Source organism: Salvelinus alpinus, chromosome 7, assembly GCF_045679555.1.
Source record: "Salvelinus alpinus chromosome 7, SLU_Salpinus.1, whole genome shotgun sequence".
NCBI lineage: Eukaryota > Metazoa > Chordata > Actinopteri > Salmoniformes > Salmonidae > Salvelinus > Salvelinus alpinus.
Window position 1 is genome coordinate 24,895,210 of NC_092092.1, and position 10,635 is coordinate 24,905,844.

The following is a 10,635-nucleotide window of genomic DNA, read 5'->3' on the forward strand; positions in this document are numbered from 1 at the left end:
CAATACCTCACAATGATGGGGTGCAAAAAACTTAACTAAATAGTGTGTGATAATGGTGTGTGAACAGGTGATCAGAATTCAGGTGATTGGGATCTGGAGAGTGAGCTGCGTTCAGGGGATCTATGTGTTTGAGAGTGTGAGCTGGAAGCAGACGTTACACCATCTAGCTACATAAACCACCCCCCTCTGCAAACACGCCTTCTCCATTGTTGTTTACAAGGCAGTACTTATTTAGTTACCATTGGTGTATTTAAATGAGTGTTAAGGTGACGTCACCTTGTTCCCTTAATAATGAATCCAAGTGTTGACATGGGGGACCAGTAACTTTAAACTATTTTGTATTTTTTTTAACACATTTGGTCTTGTTTGGGGGCCATTAGAATAATACCCAGCAGTGTGCTTTGCAAGTGTTCATTTTTACATTTACATTTTGGTCATTTAGCAGATGCTCTTATCCAGAGCGACTTAAGTCAGTTTAATACACTAAGGTAAACAAGAATATACCACAGTCATAGCAAGTAAAACGATTAAGTTACCGTTACCGAGAATGTAGTAGTTAAGCGAGTTACTTGTACGTATCAGAAAATACAAAATACATGTATTCTAATTAAACTATTACAAAATAGGCTGCATGAATTGTAGTTAAGGCCAGTGAAATACTAATGACAAAATAGGTATTGAAATACCTATATCAAATACATGTAACAGAAATATTGCCTGTCATTGGCACTAGCTACTTGCACTGTAAATCTGACCACTGTGCTTCCAGTAATGCACTGTACATTCCAGAAATACAGAATGTTACTGTAGTCAGGTGTTCCAGTAATATGCTATAAATGTGTGTTACAGTAAAGGTCCTGTAAATCTACAGTAATTTACTGGCTTCTGTGCTGACAGTAATTTACAGTACATTTACAGTAACCTACTGGCTACTGTGCTGCCAGTAATCTACTGTACGAATGACAGGAAATGTTTTACGGTGTGTTGTTAGAAACCAAGTTGTTAATCAACACAACAGAGATACCGTGTGGACAGAATATGACATGGTTGTTTTGAGGAAAGCAGCGAGTACTGAGCCCCTGGCAAGGCCAAGCATCCGGTACAACACTCTTGACACTACAAATCCTGTCAGTTGCCATGGAGAAGCAGACCCACCATTCCCTTCATTTGACCTCCCTGGCTTTCCTGCTGTCAGTGGACGGGTTCAGTCCGGGTGCAAGGCACCCTCTCCTCACCCCACCCCCGTAAAGGTTTTGGCCCCAGCAGGGTGGAGGGGGTTAGCTTCTTTCCTTGTTTAGGGAGCAATGGCAGGATGGAAGGACGGAGGGAAAGGATACACGGCTGTTTCTGGGAGCTATCGCAGTCTGGGGAGGGTGGTGGTGGTGGTGGTGGTGTTGTAGTAGGGACCACACATTGTTTACAGAAAACAACTGGCCCGGACCTGGCCTGCACATTCTGTCCTTCTGAGAGGAGAGGTGGGTTGGAGATAGATTGTAAAACAAAAAACACAGAGCAAGAGGAGGAAATGGACAGATACCTTGCCACTCCATCATCTGCTCCTCCCTTTCCTCTAATGTGTTTATTTCCTGAGTGTGTGTGTGTGTGTGTGTGTGTGTGTGTGTGTGTGTGTGTGTGTGTGTGTGTGTGTGTGTGTGTGTGTGTGTGTGTGTGTGTGTGTGTGTGTGTGTGTGTGTGTGTGTGTGTGTGTGTGTGTGTGTGTGTGTGTGTGTGTGTGTGTGTGTGTGTGTGTGTGTGTGTGTGTGTGTGAGAGAGAGAGTGTGTAACTTTCCTAAGTAAGTGCCATGGCTTTGGCTGAGGCTTCAGGCCACAAAGACTGGGGACCTTTAGTTCTCTCCCCAGGCCAGCAGAGGCAGTTAGGTCCCATTCTATCAATCAGTCTAGCCTGCTCTATGGTCCACATCCCATTTTCCCAATACTGGAAAATTATACCAAAAGACAGACAGGCATACACACACGGGCATACACACACGGACACCCACACAAGCACAAACACACACACCCCCCGATGCCTTAGCCTTCCTGGTTAATCGAGCACGTGTGACCTGCCTCCAACATTCAGAATGCGGCCTGGGCTTCGGGTCCTCATCTCCCTGCATACAGAGTTTCCACGAGATGCAGCGTTCTAGAGGGGCTGTAGTGTTTGGGTTAGCTCCAACAGTCATTCCATCTAAGGGCTGGATTGTCATCAAGTGTGGTTGACAAGGCCTATGTTTCATTTCATGTTTTCTTTTTCTCCCCACCAATTCGATATGTGTTAACTTTTTCAGTATGTCTGCATTGGAAAAGTGTTTGTGTCAGCTTTACTTCAATATGAAGAGTACCGAGTACTACACCACATAGTGAATCAATCAATCTATCAAATGTATTTATAAAGCCCTTTTTATATCAGCTGATGTCACAAAGTGCTGTACAGAAACCCAGCCTAAAACCCCAAACAGCAAGCAATGCAGGTGTAGAAGCACGGTGGCTAGGAAAAACTCCCTAGAAAGGCCAGAACCTAGGAAGAAACCTAGAGAGGAAGCAGGCTATGAGGGATGACCAGTCCTCTTCTGGCTGTGCTGGGTGAAGATTATAACAGAACATGGCCAAGATGTTCAAATGTTCACAGATGACCAGCAGGGTCAAATAATGATCACAGTGGTTGTTGAGGGTGCAACAGGTCAGCACCTCAGAAGTAAATGTCAGTTGGCTTTTCATAGCCGATCATTCAGAGTATCTCTGAACCCAATGATGAAACTCTTAAAAGGGATAATCGACACCAAACCACTAATTCCTATGATTAACAGTGTTTAAAGGTGTTAAATAACACTAATATGTGAAAAACAATTGTGAACAATGTTTCATTTTGTCATTGTAACAAGGTTGGTAGAAACGTGAAAATAGTTTTTGGAAGTCTGCTGCAGCTCAAATCTACAAAAAAACTATGCAATACTCTCTCTATCTGGGCTGGTTGGCTGGCTAGCTACATAGTTAGCTAGAAAGCATAGCTACACAAAATAATACCAAAGTCATTATCATCATGTAAAGTAGCTAGCTAGCTGTAAAATAGCTTAAACAAACTGCACTACCAATTTAGGAGTCTTACTGCCAGAACAAGAGCAGAGTGACGTTGCTTTCCCACAGAGATACTTTTGAGGAAACTCTTAACGCCCATTGTGTACATCGTCCATAAGTCGTCAATGGGCAGCATAGTACATTCTAGCTGATTCTGGGACAAGGAGAGAATGGGTGTCAATTGGGCGCAAGCTCAAAAACCGAACATTAGCATTTATTTTAGTACAACATTGTAAATATTTTCCAAGATGTGAGATAATGTAAGTAACTTGTTCTCTGTTATATTGTATAGCTTTGGAATCGTGACATTATGTACTTTTAAAGAAAATAGGCAGGGTTCCCAACTCATACCATGACTTTCAGAAGGGATTGCATGACGATTAGCTGAGCAACCACGTGACGGAGCATGACAATGTGAATGGGATTAGTCGACAGTCAGTTGAGTGGGTCGTTTCTCCATTCATTGCCCAATGGGATTCCTATCTCCTCCTTTCTGTAATATCTTTAGTTGTCTTTGTTTGTGGCACTATAGCCCTTAAGCTTCACGCTCATTTTGTTGGCGTCATTTTAAATAAAGGTAAAATGAACGCTTACCACGCTGCACCTTGGTCTTCTTCCAGCATCGGCCGTGACAGAACTACCCACCACCAAGGGACCAAGCAGCGTGCGCCAACCTGGAGTACGAGCTGGACCGGGGAGGAGAGAATGGCAGGGGACAAGACCCGGTCACGGAAGCCCGAGAGGCAGCTCGGTGTCTATACTGTATCCAGTATAGACAAATAGGCCATGGTGGCAAAGTAATTACAATATTGCAATTAAACACTGGAATGGTAGGATATGCTGAGGATGAATGTGCAAGTTGAGATACTGGGGTGCAAAGGAGCAAGATAAATAAATAAATAAATAAATAAATACAGTATGGGGATGAGGTAGATTTGATGGGCTATTTACAGATGAGCTATGTACATGTGCAGTGATCTGTGCTCGGACAGCTGGTGCTTAAAGCTAGTGAGGGATGTAAGAGTCTCCAGCTTCAGTGATTTTTGCAGTTCGTTCCAGTCATTGGCAGCAGAGAACTGGAAGGAGGCGGCCAAAGGAAGAATTGGCTTTGGGGGTGACCAGTGAGATATACCTGCTGGAGCGCGTGCTACCGGTGGGTGCTGCTATGGTGACCAGTGAGCTGAGATAAGGCGGGGCTTTACCTAGCAGAGACTTGTAGATGATCTGGAGCCAGTGGGTTTGGCGACGAATATGAAGCGAGGGCCAGCCAATGAGAGCATACAGGTCGCAGTGGTGGGTAGTATATGGGGCTTTGGTGACAAAACGGATGGCACTGTGATAGACTGCATCCAATTTGCTGAGTAGAGTGTTGGAGGCTATTTTGTAAATGACATCGCCGAAGATCGGTAGGATGGTCAGTTTTACGAGGGTATGTTTGGCAGCATGAGTGAAGGAAGCTTTGTTTGCGAATTAGGAAGCCGATTCTAGATTGTGAGTCTGGAAGGAGAGTTTACAGTCTAACCAGACACCCAGGTATTTGTAGTTGTCCACATATTCTAAGTCAGAACCGTCCAGAGTAATGATGCTGGACGGGCGGGCAGGTGCGGGCAGCGATCGGTTGAAGAGCATGCATTTAGTTTTACTTGCATTTAAGAGCAGTTGGAGGCCACGGAAGGAGAGTTGTATGGCATTGAAGCTCATATGAAGGTTAGTTAACACAGTGTCCAAAGAAGGGCCAGAGGTATACAGAATGGTGTCGTCTGCGTAGAGGTGGATCAAAGAATCAAAAGCAGCGAGAGCAACATCATTTATGTATACAGAGAAGAGAGTCGGCCCGAGAATTGAACCCTGTGGCACCCCCATAGAGACTGCCAGAGGTCCGGACAACAGGCACTCCGATTTGACATACTGAACTCTATCGGAGAAGTAGTTGGTGAACCAAGCGAGGCGTCGTTTGAAAAACCAAGGCTGTTGAGTCTGCCAATAAGAATGTTGTGATTGACAGATTCAAAAGCCTTAGCCAGGTCGATGAATACGGCTACACAGTAATGTCTCTTATCGATGGCGGTTATGATATCGTTTAGGACCTTGAGCGTGGTTGAGGTGCACCCATGACCAGCTCTGAAACCAGATTGCATAGCGGAGAAGGTAAAGTGAGATTCGAAATGGTCAGTAATCTATGTGTTAACTTGGCTTTCAAAGACCTTAGAAAGGCAGGGTAGAATAGATATAGGTCTGTAGCAGTTTGGGTCTAGAGTGTCTCCCCCTTCGAAGAGGGGGATGACCGTGGCAGCTTTCCAATCTATGGGAATCTCAGACGATACGAAAGAAAGGTTGAACAGGCTAGTAATAGGGGTTGCAACAATTTCAGCAGATAATTTTAGAAAGAGAGGGTCCAGATTGTCTAGTCCGGCTGATTTGTAGGGGTCCAGATTTTGCAAGTCTTTCAGAACATCAGCTATCTGGATTTGGGTGAAGGAGAAGTGGGGGAGGTTTGGGCGAGTTGATGTGGTGAGCGCAGGGCTGTTGACCGGGGTAGGGGTAGCCAGTTGGAAAGCATGGCCAGCCATAGAAAAATGCTTATTGAAATTCTCAATTGTTGTTGATTTATCAGTGGTGACTATCAGTGGTGACTATCAGTGGTGACAGTGCCCACTGCCTCAGAGCAGTGGGCAGCTGGGAGGAGGTGCTCTTATTCTCCATGGACTTTACAATGTCCCAGAATTTTTTTGAGTTTGTACTACAGGATGCAAATTTCTGTTTGAAAAAGCTAACCTAACTTTCCTGAAAAGTTGCATATCACAGGGGCTATTCGATGCTAATGGAGAACGCCACAGGATGTTTTTGTGCTGGTCAAGGGCAGACAGGTCTGGAGTGAACCAAGGGCTATATCTATTCCTGGTTCAATTTTTTTTGAATGGAGCATGCTTATTTAAGATGGTGAGGAAGGCACTGTTAAAGAATAACCAGGCGTCCTCTACTGACAGGATGAGGTCAATGTCATTCCAGGATACCCCGGCTAGGTTGATTAGAAAGGCCTGCTCGCAGAAGTGTTTTAGGGAGCGTTTGACAGTGATGAGGGGTGGTTGTTTGACCATTACGGATGCAGGCAATGAGGCAGTGATCGCTGAGATCTTGGTTGAAGATAGCAGATGTGTATTTCGAGGGATATGGAGGATTTGGAGGATATAAAACAAATGGATGTGTTCTCGACAAGTATGCCCATACAATATATTGGCTGATTTGGCAATCTGGAGAGCAGGTCATTAAAACCATTATGAAATGTGATAATGTGTTCTCCCTATCTCCAGTGACGAGAATTATGTAGCTATGACGCGTTCCTTCACGATTTCCTCATTTTCACAGACAAACTACTTAGAAGTTAAATCATGGGGAAATGTTTTATTTTACCCACTGACAGAACATGATTGTTTTTCTGGCGCTGGATAATCTCTTTAAGTAATGAACAATTTCAAGTGGGTTTGTAAGTGGGATTTAAGTATATTATCTAATTATTATGTATTTCTAAAGACAGAGGAAGAGGAAGTAGCCTATTCTGTGAAACAAACCGTTTCCCTGATCCAATCAGTCCCTACACAGCAAATTACCCAGTGTTTAATTAACACTGAAAGTGTGGAACTGTATATATACAGTATTTATATATACATATTTTTTATTTAATCTTTATTTAACTAGGCAGGTCAGTTGTAAATTCTTATTTACAATGACGGCCTACCCCGGCCAAACACGGACAACGCTGGGCCAATTGTGCGCTGCCCTATGGGACTCCCAATCATGGCCGGTTGTGATACAGCCTGGATACAGTATAGACACTGAACAGTGTTGAATTAACAAACGACTTATTTGCATATTTCCCTGAATGCCTTACCTTTCGACTGAATTGTAGAGTTACCACCAATTACTGAATTTGTTAGTAAACAGCGACATAAGTATTGCGTATTAACTATAGTCCTATTAACTTCACAGAGTGAGATCCTAAGTGAATATGTTATTGTTGAAATTATATTATTTAAAGGTTATGAACAGTCAAAATCATGTTTTTCCTGAAATTTGAGGATATTTGAACCAGATCAAAGTATGATGACCAAAGTATGAAAAATGAATGTTGCTTTTACATTGATAAAGTTTGATCACCTGGTCTCCTCCCCCATGTCAAACAATTGGATTCATTACTAAGGAGACAAGGCGACGTCACCTTAACTATCATTTTAATACACCAATGGTAACATGATATTCTCTCATCTAATTAAAAAAAATATTGCCTTGTAAACAACATCGGAGAGCTGGTTGGCAGAGGAGTGTTGGCAGAGGAGTGGTTTACATATCAAGATAGCAGTGAAGGCTGCTGAGGGGAGGAAGGCTCATAGTAAATGGCTGGAACTGAGTGAATGGAATGGCAACAAACCATGTGTTTGATGTATTTAATACCATTCCACTTATTCCGCTCCAGCCATTACTACAACCCTTCCTCCCCAATGAAGGTGCCACCAACCTCCTGTGCTAAATAGATACTCTACTGGTGCCAAAATTTGACTGTAACGTATCAGCAAATATACATAATTAAAAGGTTACCCTATTCATCTTTGGCAAAGATACTTGCTAGGTTTTCAGCCAGTAGCTATCTAGCTATATTTATTTGTAATTTTTTTTATTTCACCTTTATTTAACCAGGTAGGCTAGTTGAGAACAAGTTCTCATTTGCAACTGCGACCTGGCCAAGATAAAGCATAACAGTGTGAACAGACAACAACACAGAGTTACACATGGAGTAAACAATAAACAAGTCAATAACATAGTAGGGGAAAAAAGGAAAAAAAGAGAATCTATATACAATGTGTGCAAAAGGCATGAGGAGGTAGGCAATAAATAGGCCATAGGAGCGAATAATTACAATTTAGCAGATTAACACTGGGGTGATAAATCATCAGATGATCATGTGCAAATAGAGATACTGGTGTGCAAAAGAGCAGAAAAGTAAATAAATGAAAACAGTATGGGGATGAGGTAGGTAAATTGGGTGGGCTATATACCGATGGACTATGTACAGCTGCAGCGATCGGTTAGCTGCTCAGATAGCAGATGTTTAAAGTTGTTGAGGGAGATAAAAGTCTCCAACTTCAGAGATTTTTGCAATTCGTTCCAGTCGCAGGCAGCAGAGAACTGGAAGGAAAGGCGGCCAAATTAGGTTTTGGCTTTAGGGATGATCAGTGAGATACACCTGCTGGAGCCCGTACTACGGGTGGGTGTTGCCATCGTGACCAGTGAACTGAGATAAGGCGGCGCTTTACCTAGCATAGCCTTGTAGATGACCTGGAGCCAGTGGGTCTGACGACGAACATGCAGCGAGGGCCAGCCGACTAGGGCATACAGGTCGCAGTGGTGGGTGGTATAAGGTGCTTTAGTAACAAAACGGATGGCACTGTGATAAACTGCATCCAGTTTGCTGAGTAGAGTATTGGAAGCTATTTTGTAGATGACATCGCCGAAGTCGAGGATCGGTAGGATAGTCAGTTTTACTAGGGTAAGTTTGGCGGCGTGAGTGAAGGAGGCTTTGTTGCGAAATAGAAAGCCGACTCTCGATTTGATTTTGGATTGGAGATGTTTGATATGAGTCTGGAAGGAGAGTTTGCAGTCTAGCCAGACACCTAGGTACTTATAGATGTCCACATATTCTAGGTCGGAACCATCCAGGGTGGTGATGCTAGTCGGGCGTGCGGGTGCAGGCAGCGACCGGTTGAAAAGCATGCATTTGGTTTTACTAGCGTTTAAGAGCAGTTGGAGGCCACGGAAGGAGTGTTGTATGGCATTGAAGCTCGTTTGGAGGTTAGATAGCACAGTGTCCAAGGAAGGGCCAGAAGTATACAGAATGGTGTCGTCTGCGTAGAGGTGGATCAGGGAATCGCCCGCAGCAAGAGCAACATCATTGATATATACAGAGAAAAGAGTCGTCCCGAGAATTGAACCCTGTGGTACCCCCATAGAGACTGCCAGAGGACCGGACAACATGCCTTACGATTTGACACACTGAACTCTGTCTGCGAAGTAGTTGGTGAACCAGGCAAGGCAGTCATTAGAAAAACCGAAGCTACTGAGTCTGCCGATAAGAATATAAACCACGCCCCTCTGCAAACACGCTTTCTCCAATGATGTTTACAAGGTAAGAGAATATCATGTTACCATTGGTGAATTAAAATGAGTATTAAGGTGATGTCACCGTGTCCCCTTAAAAACCTATTAAGGAACCGCCCCTTTTTTTCAATTTTCGCCTAAAATGACATACCCAAATCTAACTGCCTGTAGCTCAGGACCCGAACCAAGGATATGCATATTCTTGGTACCATTTGAATGAAAACACTTTGACATTTGTGAAAATTTGAAATTTATGTAGGAGAATATAACACATTAGATCTGGTAAAAGATAATACAAAGAAAATACATGTGTTTCTTTGTATTTTTTTGTACCATCTTTGAAATGCAAGAGAAAGGCCATAATGTATTATTCTAGCCCAGGCATAATTTAGACTTTGGCCACTAGATGGCAGCAGTGTATGTGCAAAGCTATAGACTAATCCAATGAACCATTGCATTTCTGTTCAAAATGTTGTACCAAGACTGCCCAAATGTGTCTAATTGGTTTATATTGGTTTATTTTCAAGTTCATAACTGTGCACTCTTCTCAAACAATAGCATGGTATTCTTTCACTGTAATAGCTCATGTAAATTGGACAGTGCAGTTAGATGAACAAGATTTTTAGCTTTCTCCCTATATCAAATATGTCTATGACCTGGGATTTTTTTCTTGTTTCTTGCAACCTCATGCTAATCACATTAGCCTACGTTAGCTCAACCTTCCCGTAGGAAAACACCGATCCTGTAGGTTAATAATGAATCCATGTGTTTGACATGGGGTAGCAACAGTCTTCACACTCTGTGTTAATTTAGTACTCTCAGTGTTGATTTAACTTTCTGTGTAGTAAGTCACAGTATGTTTACCTTCAAGAAAACCAGGTCAAAGTATGATGACCAAAGTATGAAAAATGACAGCGTTGGTTCATTAGCTTTTGTAACCATTTGTTGGTTTAATCCTTAACCCCTAACGTTTACTCTGCCAAGCAGCAGGCCCCAGGCGACTGACAGCGGTCACAGCCACTGGGGGATTAATGAGCCGTTTAGCCAGCCATTCACAAACACTGGAACACAAGGCTGACCAACGGTGGTGCTGAGACGAGGTGGGACTATTTGTTTGGTACAATCACCATGGCAACAGAGAATTGAACAGGGGAGCTTAATGAAATCGAAGGCTTGCGCTTGGCTAGAAGTTTGACCAGGAGAAGAGGCGTTGGCAGGACATGGATGTCTGTCTGTATGGAGAGAAGAATTTGAATTAATATACTTTATTGACATTTCATGTGAAGGGTATGAAGCCTTTCCTGAAGGAGCTGCTGGACCCAACAGGACGCCATGTCTTTGACAGCCTAACCAGATCAGAGGCAGGGCTAACCCAGACCCATACACACTGTCTCAGGAAAGGTGAGGGCT